Source organism: Notolepis coatsorum (assembly GCF_963971535.1).
Source record: "Notolepis coatsorum genome assembly, contig: SCAFFOLD_265, whole genome shotgun sequence".
Lineage (NCBI taxonomy): Eukaryota > Metazoa > Chordata > Actinopteri > Aulopiformes > Paralepididae > Notolepis > Notolepis coatsorum.
Window position 1 is genome coordinate 299,472 of NW_028173094.1, and position 15,000 is coordinate 314,471.

At 43.0% G+C, this 15,000-nt stretch overlaps 1 protein-coding gene across 1 annotated transcript in view; it reads left to right on the forward strand.

The window, feature by feature from the left end:
* The window catches only part of LOC311247895 (laminin subunit alpha-5-like), a gene marked incomplete at its 3' end in the record, with an annotated part of 17,510 nt that overhangs the window by 2,053 nt on the left and 457 nt on the right, over nt 1–15,000 (forward strand). The window lies entirely within an intron of this gene.

Below are 15,000 nucleotides of genomic sequence, written 5' to 3' on the forward strand. Positions count from 1 at the left end.
GAGAGAGAGAGAGAGAGAGAGAGAGAGAGACTGTGAGAGAGACAGGGGGGGGGGGGGCAGAAAGAGGAGAGAGACAGAGATAAACAGAACGAGGTAGAAAGAGAGAGAGAGAGAGAGAGAGAGAGAGAGAGAGAGAGAAAGAGACAGAGATTAACCGAAAGAGATAGAAAGCATGAGGGAGAAATAGAGAGAGAGAAAGAGACGGAGAGAGACAGAGATGAACAGAAAGCATGAAAGAGAGAGAGAGAGAGAGAGAGACATCACCCTTCCCCTCGGGGGAGGGGCCTGATGGTGCCTGTTGGAGAGACAGAGAGTCAAACACCCGTTCAAACCCTACAGGTACAATTAGTTAAAATCTTGACCCCCCCAGGCTGCTGCCGCCTCTCAGCTGGGCTCCCCCCCCCAGGGAAGGAATCTGTGGCATTTCTCTGGGAGAAAAGACGTGTGGGTGTGGGGTGTGTGTGTGGGAGGGGACGGGAGTTTAACTCCCCAAGGCATGGTTTTCAAGGCTAAGCCGCCTGGCTACACATTCCCAAAACATCAAAGCTCATGCAAATGTGGAGCAACCTGCTCCATTCTCTTCCAACAGGTTGCCCCGGGGCTTAAAACAACTGGCCACGACGTCTCCCCACAGAACCAATCAAAGGGGGTAAACATGCCACTTAGCCGCCATTCATCTGGTAAACCGGCGGAAGAATTTTACAGTTACAAGGCGGCTAGTGGAACTATAACTCTCTGTAAATTCTATGAAAAACACTCCAACTCTGTACATACTAGGGCTGCAACTAATGACTATTTTGGTAGTCGACTAATCTGTCGATTATTTTTTCGATTAGTCGACTAATCGAAAAACAATTATATAAAATATATAAGCGCAGAGGAACAGATTGGACATTGAGCATGACCTCAGAGTTGCTTTGAGACTCTTGTCAGGACCAAACAACATCCCCAGTTATCCCATTAGTTCCCCCAAATGTACTGTCGGTCTGTTATGTTAAGCTAAGAAGTCTTCAGCTGGCTGGACCAGAGCTGAGAAGCCACTTTCACAAAGATAGGTAGTGCAAAAAAAAAAAAAAAAATTATAATAATTTAAATTCCTCGTCGACGATTTTTTATAATCGACTAATTGTTGCAGCCCTAGTACATACATCTGATTAGCACTATTACTCAGTAGTACTCATTTATATATTTTAGACCCGGTTTAATCGCGTGTACATTGTATATTACTGTGGCACTTCACTGTTACGTTTGCACTCTGGTTGGATGTGCGAAGCGAAGAGAGGAAGAGAGGGAGCCAGGTCTTCACGTTTTATGTTTGGTTTGTCACATTTATATAAAGTACATCGGTGTTCTGTGTATATGAACCGTCGCGCTTCATTTTGCAACAAAATGCAAAACAATTGGTAGAGATGTAGTGCAAATATTTTAGTAATAAATAGATCAAATAGGGTGTGGTGTTAAAAAAGGTTTAACCCTTTCACTGCCGCTGGAGAAAATATAGAAAAATGGGAGAAAAAGTGGATAAAAAAAAAAAAACTTTCACTGCCGCACTACCAAATGGTTAACCCTTTCACTGCGACAATACACAGAAGGTTAACCCTTTCACTGCCACACGACAGCGGGTTAACCCTTTCACTGCCACACTACAGAAGGTTAACCCTTTACTATCACACTACAGACAGGTTAACCGTGTGATATGTGATAGTAAAGGGTTAACCTTCTGTAGTGTGGCAGTGAAAGGTTAACCTTCTGTAGTGTGGTAGTGAAAGGTTAACCTTCTGTAGTGTGGTAGTGGAAGTGTTAACCTTCTATAGTGTGGTAGTGAAAGGTTAACCGTCTGTAGTGTGATAGTAAAGGGTGAACCTTCTGTAGTGTGGTAGTGAAAGTGTTAACCTGCTGTCGTGTGGCAGTGAAATGGTTAACCTTCTGTATTGTCGCAGTGAAAGGGTTAACCGTTTGGTAGTGCGGCAGTGAAATGGTTAAAGTGGGTGTGCTGCGCATGTGGATGTGTGTGCAATGGATGGATGGGTTAGTGACGGATTGATTGACGGGTGGATTAGCCAATGAATGTGTGAAGGTGTGATTTACATCTGAACAGCTCACAGCGTGATGTCACACGCCGGCTCCGGCCCCCTGAGGTGCCGCATGGCGGGTTAGATGAGAAGGAGCCTCACCTGGTGGAGACCAGACGTCTGCTGCGGACACTATGATGTCACACAGGGGGGGGGGTTGTCCTCCCCCAGGAAATTCTGAGCGTCAAACACATAGGGTGCTTTCTCACTAGCCATTCGGGGTCGAATCAGCTCCGCTCCGTCCTTGGGTGCGAACTCCCCCCTCCCTCTCCCCCCTCTAGTTTGCGTACACACTGCAGTCTTGGTGCGCTCCGGGTTTTGTTTACGGTTTGCGTTTTGAGCGTGTAAACTGCCGTAGGCGTCGGGCGATGATGTCACACTCTAACGTCAACACAGGAAGAGTTTAACACACAGTGGTGGAAACTGGATGCTGATATAAAGAAACAAATAACCAATAAATATGAAGTTATATTTGAACCTCTGTTGTCAAGCCTTGTCAATATAACCCACCCCCTTTCCTCACGAATGGAACTGGTGTCGTGGAGTCCGCTTTGAGGGTTTTCCAGGGTTAATGCTAACGCTAAGCTAACGCTAGTTAGCTTAGCCTATTTATTACTAGTTAGCAGCTAATATTGCTCGCGTCAATTATATTGCATGTCATTGATCTACCAGTCGATAACGGCCGACTGGTTGGGCACCACTGGTCTAATAGAAATAAATGCATTTGAACAAGAAACCAATGTATAATAGACATAGCAATGGCAAAATAATTGCCAGGCCTAATGCGAGCCAGGGAAGTCTTGTGCTTGTAACGTGGCTTCATCCACTGAGCCGTGAGGCTCAACATGCTTGTTTGGTTGAGGTCTGAACTTGCCAAATTGCCCATAAATATCGTTTTTGTAGGTATTGTCCAGTTGTTGGTGTATGTTTTTATCTGCCCAAAATTCAAGCAAGCATGAAAGCATTACAGTAATGACGTTGTGTGTGTCAGCAAGTTGATACAGCAAGCCTCTCCCGTGTTTTGGTACAAGCTCGCACACCACGCCCCCCGCTCCCACTGGCGCGCACCCGAAACCACCTATTCCAGCGGTCCAGGTTTGGAGCGAATCAGCGTCCCCGGTGACGGGGGGACCGTTCTCATCAGGACGATCACACCCTATTTTGGTGCGATCGGGCTGTGATTCGACCCCGAATGGTTAATGAGAAAGCCCCCTTAATTTCCTGCATTCTGGTGAACTTTTCTGCACCAATTTGTGACTTTTCTGCATACATTTATGGTGAACATTTCTTTTTTTATGTAAAGGGAAAGACAACATTCAGGAACCTGCTGACACAAATATAATATAATAAGGCTCTCAGGCGTTCTGTATCGATTTCAAATATCTATTCTATATATATATTCTATATTCTATCTAGTTACAAGTAAGAAGGATATATAAATGTTTTGACCTCTTTTGGTGAGGTTTTTATTTTTTATTATTATTATTTTTTTATTATTATCTTTTCCCCCCCTCCTTTTTTCCGAATTTTCTCCCATCCCACTGTTAGTCGTTATGCCAATTCCCAACCCCCTTTCTGGTTGTTGCGCACCCCCCCCCCCCCCTACTGTTGGTCCGGGAGGCCGGAGACTGTCACATGCTTTCCTCCGACACATGTGCAGCCAGCCGGCAGCCAGCCGGCAGCCAGCCTGGCAGCGCAGATTCTCACTGGGAGAGTGTAACGTGTGGGAGGCCGCACTACCTCTCTCCAGATCCTACCCTTGCTGTGCAGGCGCCCCGACCGAACTGTAGGGGTCGCTGTCCACAACGCCTAGGACCCACCCACGGCTTCCCTCCCCCTAACTCAGCCAAACAAGTTAGTATAGCGATCAGCCCAAGCCAAGGCAATGCTGACTCTCCGGGAGTCGAGACTTGGAGAGGGGGTTGTCTTTCATATTAGCTATATTTGTTGAGGGGGACAAATTGACCTCTTCTCAATATCAAAACGCAGCGGCCCGCCTGATCTCAAACATACCGAAGTCAGCCCATGTCACCCCACTTCTTAGGGACCTGCACTGGCTCCCCATTGCTGCACGAATCCACTTCAAGGTCCTCGACCTGGCATACCGTGCGGCAAAGGGAACGGCTCCCGCCTACCTCAGGTCAATGGTCTCTAACTACACACCCTCAAGACCCCTATGCTCTGCATCTTCTGGCCGTCTCAGACCCACTCGTATCCAAGCTCCGGGAGGGTCATCAAGGAGAAGCCGCCTATTCTCAGTCCTTGCCCCACAATGGTGGAATGAACTACCCACCCCAGTTAGGACAGCCGAAACCCATCCAATCTTTCGCCGTCGACTAAAGACGCACTTCTTCAACCATTATATGAAATGAAAAAAAAAGTTATGAAAAAAATAACCTTACTGTCATGCACTTGTCCTAATAAACTAACCTACACTGTAGCACTCAACACTTTGATGAACATTGTTACTCAGCTGATAGAGTTGTGCCCTTCCTGATGGCTTGTCGTACAGAACTTGTAAGTCACTTAGGCCATGGTTACACCATTGAATACAGAAACGGTTTTGTTGCTGAATGATTACGTTTGCTGTCCAAGTAAAAAAGAAACGCCATTTTTGCAGGATAACGCGTTGCCCTACTGGCAACGCTGAAATTGTGTTTCCGTTTTGGATACTCGCCAAAACTCGCAGACAATGCTGCCATGTAATCTGCGCGTGCCGGATACGGAGCCGTTGTTGCTCAACGCCCATGCGCAGTAGATACCTGCACGGTTATTTCCAGTCTTTACAGCAGCGCTGTCCCAAATAGCTGCAGATACCATGTCTTGTCAAGTTATTGTTATAAGGAGCCCAGTCCAAGCTACAACAGTCTGCATTCCCTTAACAATTGTTTGTATTGAGCCGTATTGTATTGTACCCATTCTGCAATCTGTTAAATAAAGTTTACATCCATTAATTCTGCTAGCATTAACGATTGCATGAGCAGCTGGCTAACGTGAGCTAACGTTAGCTACCTACCGTAGCTACCTAGCTACCAGACCCTGTTAGCTCAGAGCTCCTCTTTCAACATAACAAGCATTAAACGAAATGGCCCAGTCATCTATTCACCTTTGTTTAATACATGAGGCGTTGTCTCTAATGTTATCTAGCTACTGATAGCTCCTTATATCATCAGTTTTGTGCTGGCTGGCTAACGTGAGCTAACGTTAGCTACCTACTAACATTGAGACTAAAACTCCGCTCTTGGTGGTCAATTGTGTTGATGTTAGTTTTGTTTCATCAACAAATGAGGCAGAACACACAGTGAATGTATCCGTTTTGTTTATTGCACTTTCTTTGCTGAAAAATAAATGCTACGTTGGCTAAATGGCTCACGCCAGGCATTTAAAGATGGTGGACTTGTTGATTTTTTGCAGGAAGTGTAGTGAGCGTTCAACCTTTTCTGATTGGTTGAAAATTGCCTTCATGTTTGCCACCTACTGCCACCTACTGCTTTGGCATTGTACTACATGTATACACATCACTGTGCTCAGGAGGCAAAAACACAATGTCTAACTTGCCTGCCATTACGTTGCGTTCTGAAAAGCGAAACTGACCCTGAAAACGAAACGAAAATGGCCCTGTGTGTAACCGCAGCCTTAGGATAAAAGCGTTCAGCTAAATGACTAAATGTAAATATTGAGGGGGACATGTGCCCCACAGCCTCCCCTAAACCTACACCTATGCAAATGGTCCATCGACACCAACACTCCAACCTGCATCGACACCAACACTCCAATCTAATCCGCATCGTCAGACCTCTCCTCTCCCTGTGGATAATACTGACCTCTCCTCTCCCTGTGGATAATACTGACCTCTCCTCTCCCTGTGGATAATACTGACCTCTCCTCTCCCTGTGGATAATACTGACCTCTCCTCTCCCTGTGGATAATACTGACCTCTCCTCTCCCTGTGGATAATACAGACCTCTCTCTCTCTCTCTGTCTCTGTCTCTCTCTCTCTCTCTCTCTCTCTCTCTCTCTCTCTCTCTCTCTCTCTCTCTCTCTCTCTCTCTCTAATCCTGTTTTTATTTGATTAATTAAAAACAGTAGGGGTGTGAGAGCGGAATGCACACATGCACATGCACACACACACACATAGACGTGTGTCTATGTGTGTGTGTGTGCATGTGCATGTGTGCATTCCCCTCAAAGATTCCATTAGGATCCAAATAAAAAAAAATATATATAATCTACATAAAATGAGCAGGAATCACATTAAATCACATTTCCTGAACCTCTGATGTATGTAAGCCGCTTAATGCTGCCACATGATGCTCTCTGTCGGGCGGGCGGGTGTGTGGGGTGTGTGTGTGTGTATGTGTGGTGTGTGTGTATGTGGTGGGGTGTGTGTGTGTATGTGTGGTGTGTATGTGTGGTGTGTATGTGTGGTGTGTGTGTATGTGGTGTGTATGTGTGGTGTGTGTGTGGTGTGTATGTGTGGTGTGTGTGTGGTGTGTGTTTCACTTTTCTTCCCCTTCTGACTAGGGGTGGGAATCACCAGTTTCATCATGATACGATACGATATCGATTCTTTGGACAACGATACGATATTTGCCGATATCACAAAGTCTCTCACGATACAATACGATACGATTAGATTCAGGTGCCTGCGATCGATATGAGATGATATCATATGCCCATTTAACACAATCAGTAACATTTAGATCAACAAAAAAAAGGTAATGAAAATATCATTTGACATTTGTATTTTTGAGCTCTTCCAGACATTTAAAGGAAAATCAATCTATTGTTTTTAATACAAATAGACCTCCTGTTCACTGTAAAGTGCCACGTTTTTATATATTGAGCTTTAAACTTTAAGCTAAATTTTTTGGAACTCAAAACTCACAACCTCCCTCTCCCAAACCGTTCCTACAACAATTTGTTGATGTTGCATGATCATGTATAGGCCTATAATAATAAATAAATAATAACATTTAAACATCAAACTCCTCTGACCTCATCTGGTCTTTCCAAAGACGCGCGCACACACACACACAGAAAGGGAGAATGCTATGCTGTAACGTCTACACACACGGAGCTACTGCTGTTGTTCTTGGGCGGATATGAGACTCGCCACAGGATTTTAAAAATAAGAGTATCGATATGAATCGATCTTATTACATCGCATCGATCCGATTCGATTGTTGATAATTACATCGATGTATCGATCTGGATCGATGTATCGTCCCACCCCTACTTCTGACGTGCAATGAAATAAGGATGTCATGTAAGGAGAGAGCGAGAGAGAGGGAGAGAGAGAGTAGAGAGACAGAGAGAGAGAGACAGACAGGGAGAGAGTAGAGAGACAGAGAGAGAGAGAGAGTAGAGAGTGAGAGACAGAGAGAGAGAGTAGAGAGACAGAGAGAGAGACAGACAGGGAGAGAGTAGAGAGACAGAGAGAGAGTAGAGAGTGAGAGAGATTCATTCATTCAATCTTTATTTATACTCGATAATACACTGAGTAATTAAACTCATTTACAGTGCCGTCGAGATGTTACATTCACAAGTGTCACAGTGCGTTCATAAATATAAAGACATCAGACAATCAGAATAATTAAGAGCACATTTTAAAATACATTTAAAAAAAAAAAAATTTAAAAAGAATAAAATTGCTAAAAATTCAAACAGAGGTAATAATTTAAAAACAATTACATATTGTGGTGGTGACCTGATTGGTCATTACGGTTCTAAACCTACCCATAGACACTAGGGTGTCTAGTTTCAGTGTTTCCTGCAGGGTATTATTCCATGATGTAGGAGCAGAGACGCCCAAAGCAGATCTACCAAGTTCAGTACAAACTCTAGGCACTCTAAGTGTAAGACAATCACTGGATCGTGTACGACAGGGTCCAGTCGTCCATTCCAATAAAGAACTAATATAATTTGGACAATCTCTAATTATGGCTTTATAAATAAAAAGATTCCAATGCAACTTACGTCTCTCTCTGCCAGAGAGGCCCACCCGACCTTATTATATAGGAAACAATGGTGAGTACCATAACTATCACCGGTGATAAATCTAATGGCTGAATGGTAAACAGAGTCTAAGGGGCCTTTCTCAGGTTTTGGGATCGAATCACCGCCCTGGAGCACGGGGGGGAGTGTTCTCACTCACCCCTTTTGGGAGCGAAACGGCACTGATTCGTTTTACCCCCCGCTGAACGGGGCCAGTTGGATTAGGTGGTCTCGGAATCGGCCGTGGGAGTGGGGGGCGTGACACACACAACGTCGTTACTGTCATGCTTGCTTGAATTTTGGGCAGATAACACCACACAGCAACAACTGGAGAATACCCACAAAAACGATATTTATGGGCAATTTGAGAGTTCAGACCTCAACCAAAAACAAGTGGATGAAAACATGAAGCCACGTTATAAACGCACAGCACTTCCCTGGCTCGCATTAGGCCTGGCAATTTTTGTTTGCCATGCTATTTTCTATACATTAGTTTCTTGTTTGAATGCATTTATTTCTATTAGACCAGTGGTGCCCAACCAGTCGGCCGTGGTCGACCAGTAGATCAATGACATGTAATATAATTGCCACGAGCGATGGGATAATGTTAGCTGCTGGACAGGCTAAGCTAACTAGCGTTAGCCGTTAGCTTAGCGTTAGCCATTGCTGTATACTATACTTTCTTGTTCGAATGCATTTATTTCTATTAGACCAGTGGTGCCCAACCAGTCGGCCGTGGTCGACCAGTAGATCAATGACATTCAATATAATCGATGCAGCAATGTTACTAGTAAAAGGCTAAGATAACTAGCGTTAGCCGTTAGCTTAGCGTTAACGTTAACCCTGCAAAACGCTCAAAAGCGGACTCTACAACAGAGTTCCATTCGTGAGAAAAGAGGCAGAACACACAGTGAATGTATCCGTTTTGTTTATTGCACGTTCTTTGCTGAAAAGAAAAAGTGCTACAGGATATACTAGACTAGGCTAAGCTAACTAGCGTTAGCCGTTAGCTTATCGTTAGCCCTGGGAAACACTCAAAAGCGAACTCTACAACACCATCCATTCGTGATAAAATGGGGTGGGTTATATTGACAAGGCTTGACAACAGAGGTTCAAATATAACTTCATATTTATTGCTTATTTATTCATTTTATATCAGCATCCAGTCTCCAGCGCCATGTTAACACTTCCTGTGTTTACATTTTCGAACGTGACATCATCGCCTACGGCAAGCGTAAACGCTCAAAAGGCAAACCGTAAACAGAACCCGGAACGAAACAAGACTGCAGTGTGTACGCAAACTAGAGGGGGGAGAGGGGGGGGGGGGGGGGGGGGGAGTTCGCATCAGATCTCGGAACGGGCTAGAACGAAACGGAATGGAACCAAATACCTGAGTGAGAAAGGCTTAAGAGTGGAAGCCGCTGCATGTCTATAAATCACATCTCTGTAATCCAAAACAGATAGGAACACTGCTTCAACAACTCTCTTTCTGCTAATCATAGGGAAGCTGGCTCTATTTCTATACAAAAAGCCTAAATTCTTTCCATAATTTACTGGCGAGAACGCCCACATGATATTTAAATGTAAGTCCTTCATCAATCCAAACACCAAGGTATTTGTATTCTGAAACTCTCTCGATATCAGAGCCGTTCAGAGTAGATATATGCAAGTCACTATAAACAACATGAATTTAGTTTTACTGGCATTACGCACCAATTTTAGACTAATAACTGCATCTTGCAGGGCGTCAAAGGTAGGGATGGGTACCGAATTCGGTACTTTTGAGGTACCGAACCGAAACACGTCGGTACTACCGAGTATCGAATCAAGTGAGAAACCAAAAAAAAATAAAAAAAAATAAAAAAAAATATTTTTTATTAATTTTTTTTTTTTTTTTTTACTTTTTTTCTTTTCATGTCAACGTTCACACGCACAATATATGCTTACCTAGGATTTGACTTGATTCAACAACAAAGCAGTCGGAGCAATGACAAGCCGAAAACTGTCGAAATTGTAGTTATTTGAAGTTTTGATTTTTTTTTACGACTGAGGTAGGTAAATTAAATTTCGACAGTTTTCGGCTTGTCATTGCTCCGACTGCTTTGTTGTTGAATCAAGTCAAATCCTAGGTAAGCATATATTGTGCGTGTGAACGTTGACATGAAAAGAAAAAAGTAAAAAAAAAAAAAAAAAAAGTAAAAAAAAAAAAATTAATAAATTTTTTTTTTTTTAATTTTTTTTTTTTTTTTTTTTTAAGTACCGAAAAAAGGTGCCGTTGGGTACCGGTATCGATTCACAGGTACCGGTACCGGTATCGGTTCAAATGTGAAAGGTACCCATCCCTAGTCAAAGGAGAGTTGTAAACATTTAGTGGCCAGTTGCACAGAATCAGCAGGACAATAGAGAACTGTGTCATCCGCGTAAAGGTGGCTTTGACAGCTGCTCAGAGATGAGACAATAATATTAATATAAATGGTAAATAAGACCGGGCCCAGGTAGAAAGAGAGACAGAGAGGGAGAGAGAGAGAGTAGGGAGAGAGAGACAGAGAGAGAGAGGGGGAGAGAGAGGGAGAGAGAATAGGATGGATTACACGAAGCAGGTGTTGCTTGAAGAACAGCTTTTTAGTGTCCTAGGGCTTTATTTCCTATCTTCTTTACACAAAGAGAGAGAGAGAGAGAGAGAGAGAGAGAGAGAGAGAGAGAATGTGCTCTGCACGTTTCCTCTAAGGTGGCCTCTTCACAGAAAGATAGCCTCTGATGGTGTGTGTGTGAGACAGAGAGAGAGAGAGAGGGAGAGAGAGGGGGAGAGGGAGAGAGAGGACAGAGAGAGGAGAAAGAGAGAGAGAGGCGGAAAACAAAAAGATAATAACAGGGTTCCTACACAGGGTCTTAAAAAGTCTTAAACATTCTTTCATTCAATAATCATAATTCTTTGGCCTTATAGAGGTCTTAAATATGATTTTGATATGTCTTAAAAAACCTCTTGGATTAGGAGGTGACTTCTATGTTGTGATAACTAGTTTAAATGTCCAGGCTGCACATTAAGCAGTGCAGTAGCATCAGTTCCAATTCGTATGGAATTACTTTGCATAATAATCTTCCTTTGTACTTTTCTCCTAGTACGGCCGTGAAATGGGTATTCAATTCTATTCAAAGTGGTCTTATTAAAAAAGGTCTTAAAAAAAGACATAATTTTAACTTGTTGAAACCGGCAGGAACTCTGAATAAGCGAGAGGTCAGGGGGGGGGGGTAAACAGTGACCTCTGAACTCGTGACCTCCAGTGATAACATCTTCTAATGAGACTGATTGTTCATCTCCACACTTGTTGGGTTTACGCTGACAGTTTAAAGGAAACGCTTAGACGAGCGGACATGTTTAGTGGCGAACGATGAGCTGGCAGGATGAATGGGTTTAACCCTTTCACTGCCGCACTACCAAATGGTTAACCCTTTCACTGCGACACAACACAGAGGGTTAACCCTTTCACTGCCGCACAACAGCAGGTTAATCCTTTACTATCACACTACCAACGGTTACCGTCGTTAGTGTGATAGTAAAGGGTTAACCTTCTGTAGTGTGGCAGTGAAAGGGTTAACGTCTGGATCTCCGCGGAGACACGTCAGCCGGCTTTGTGATCCAGTGGATCTGGATCTCAACTTGGAGTCGAGTTGTTAAAATATTTATATATATATATTATATATCATACTAGGGCTGTCTTAAATACTTCAAAGCTTTTTTCAACTTTTCAACTTTTTTGCAAAATCAACTCTGCCTCTCTTTGTTAACTACAACAAGCAATGCTGTTTGTTATTTAAGGTGAGGTCGGACTCGGCACTGACAGATTTGTGTTCATTGTGCTGCTTTTATAAACCCTCAAATGACGGCTTATAATATTTCATGAAAGCAAAGTGTTTCGTTTGTCTAAGATTTAAAAAGGTTTACACTTTACAGCACTGACAAAGTTGAACAACGTGCTGTACAAGCCCCCAAAAAAAAAAAAAAAGATAAAAGAAAATGATTGTAGCCAATCCCCACTTCTTTTCACCTGGCAGCGCGGACTCTCACTGGGAGAGTGTAACGTGTGGAGGACACTACCTCTCCCAGGATCCGACCTCGCTGTAGGAGTCGCTGTTTTACAACGACCAGAACCCACCCTCGCCGGGTTTCCCACCCTCTAACACTGCCAATTGTGTTAGTATGGATGGTCGGCCAACCCGGAAGCACCACAGCTGGATTCGATCCCACTGTCTCTGTGGTGGTAGACAGACGCTTAGACCGCTGCGCCACCCGGCCGCCAAGTCTTCTTTTTCTATCAGACAATTTAAACAGTCGCCTCTTTGTTGAACAGCAGGAAACCTGAGCTCAGTCCACCTGGTCAATCTGTGCTGTGAGCTCCTCCTTCATAACAACTTAGCAAGTCCAGCAAAGTTTTTTTTGCCATTTGTTCTTACAGCAAGAAGATTCTTTGTGTGTTTAAATTAGAGATGCACCGATCCGACTCTTTCAGTCCCGATACCGATACCTGGGCTTTGGGTATCGGCCGAAAAACCGAGTACCGATCCCATTGTTCAATTAATAAACTGAATGCCTCACTGTGTGGAAGAGACTGGGATCATTCTTTTGTGCAAGGCAACATCAGGCTTGACTTAAAACATTACTTTTCCTAACTTAGTGAAACAAAATGTAACAAATTAACACATAGATATAAATGTACTGAATTGTTATTTATTGTTAAAACTAACGCAAAAAAAGGAAATGATAAAAAAAAGAAAAATCTTTTTAAAAATCTATTTTTGTTATATCGGGGCCGATATCCGATATCAATATCGGATCGGTGCATCCCTAGTTTAAATATGCACAACAATGTATTTTACACATGTGATGATGAAGCCTCTCTTGCTCTGTGTGTGTTCATATATGTATGTGCACAGATTCACACTCGTACACTCAAGTGTACATGTACACTGGACATTTAAATGTACATGCATTCAGTATTTAGGTACGCTAGTTACACTGCTGGCCAGTAGGACTTACTACCATAGTGTCTTTACACCTGTATCACTGTACATATTAATACTATATCTATATCTGTAAATATCCCTTACCTACTCTACTCTTACTAGTTACACTGCTAGCCAGTATGACTTACTACCATAGTGTCTTTATACCTGTATCACTGTACATATTAATACTACAACTCTGTACATACATCTGATTAGCACTATTACTCAGAAGTATTAATTAATGTATTTTATACCCAGTTTAATCACCTGTACATTGTATATGACTGAATTAGGTCGTTAAATAACCCAGGACGCCTATCATAAAGAGTAGGGGGTTCCCCGACATTCCTGGCCAATCAGGTCTCTGACATCACGGCCACCTAATCATCCCTTCCCCTTAATTGGCTGATATCAACCCCTGTCTCCTGAGCCGTTCAGCCATTGTGTAGTGTGATGTGTGCCTGGTGCCAGTGTATGGTAGTCAGTGTGTAGTGTGATGTGTGCCTGGTGCCAGTGTATGGTAGTCATTGTGTAGTGTGATGTGTGCCTGGTGCCAGTGTATGGTAGTCAGTCAGTGTGTAGTGTGATGTGTGCCTGGTGCCAGTGTATGGTAGTCATTGTGTAGTGTGATGTGTGTCTGGTGCGAGTGTATGGTAGTCATTGTGTAGTGTGATGTGTGTCTGGTGCCAGTGTATGGTAGTTAGTGTGCAGTGTGATGTGTGCCTGGTGCCAGTGTATGGTAGTTAGTGTGTAGTGTGATGTGTGCCTGGTGCCAGTGTATGGTAGTCAGTGTGTAGTGTGATGTGTGTCTGGTGCCAGTGTATGGTAGTTAGTGTGTAGTGTGATGTGTGCCTGGTGCCAGTGTATGGTAGTCAGTGTGTAGTGTGATGTGTGCCTGGTGCCAGTGTATGGTAGTCAGTGTGTAGTGTGATGTGTGCCTGGTGCCAGTGTATGGTAGTCAGTGTGTAGTGTGATGTGTGTCTGGTGCCAGTGTGTATGGTAGTCATTGAGCCTGCGTAGCCCAAGGTTGGGTGCTACCAGTGGTGGTGAAGGAGGCAATTTCCACCCTACATTGTAAAGCGTGTTGAATCTGAGAAAAGCGCAATATAAATGTAATGAATTATTATTATTATTATTATTATTATTATTATTATTATTATTATTATTATTATTATTATTATTAATTCAAATGAATTATATTACTATTGCACTTTACACAGTTACATTTGCACTCTGGTTGGATGCCAAACTTTTCGTTGTACTGTACTTGTGCTGCATGATGACAATACATTTGAATCTAATGAACTTGAATTTACTTGGTGTGTGTGTGTGTGTGTGTGTGTGTGTGTGTGTGTGTGTGTGTGTGTGTGTGTGTGTGTGTGTGTGTGTGTGCCGGTCTCCCCAAAAGGAAGGCCAAGCAGTTAGCAAGGTACTGCTCAGTATCAGCTATTATAGGAAGCTGCTCAATTTGGAGGAGGCGTTGTTTCCTTTACCCATGATTCGTGTCCGATGTGTCTGACCAGTAGTTCAGCCATACTGTATGTAACAGCGTTCTGCCGTCCATGCACTTTGTAACCGGCTGTTCTTTCATACTTTCTGACTGCACTGGCAGTGTTTATTAGGGCTGACCTTCGAATATTTTTTTGGAATTCTAAGCTTCGGGGCCGAGATTCGATTTTAATTCGAATCTTCGAGATAAAAAATAAAAATAAAAATTATAAATATATATATATATGCTATACAAATAAAGTTATTATTTATTATATATTTAAAAAATATATATATGTTGTGGGACTTGTACAGCACTTTGTTCAACTTTGTCAGTGCTGTAAAGTTTAAACCTTTTAAAATCTTAGACAAACGAAACACTTTGCTTTCATGAAATATTGTACGCCGTCATTTGAGGCTTTATAAAAGCAGCACAATG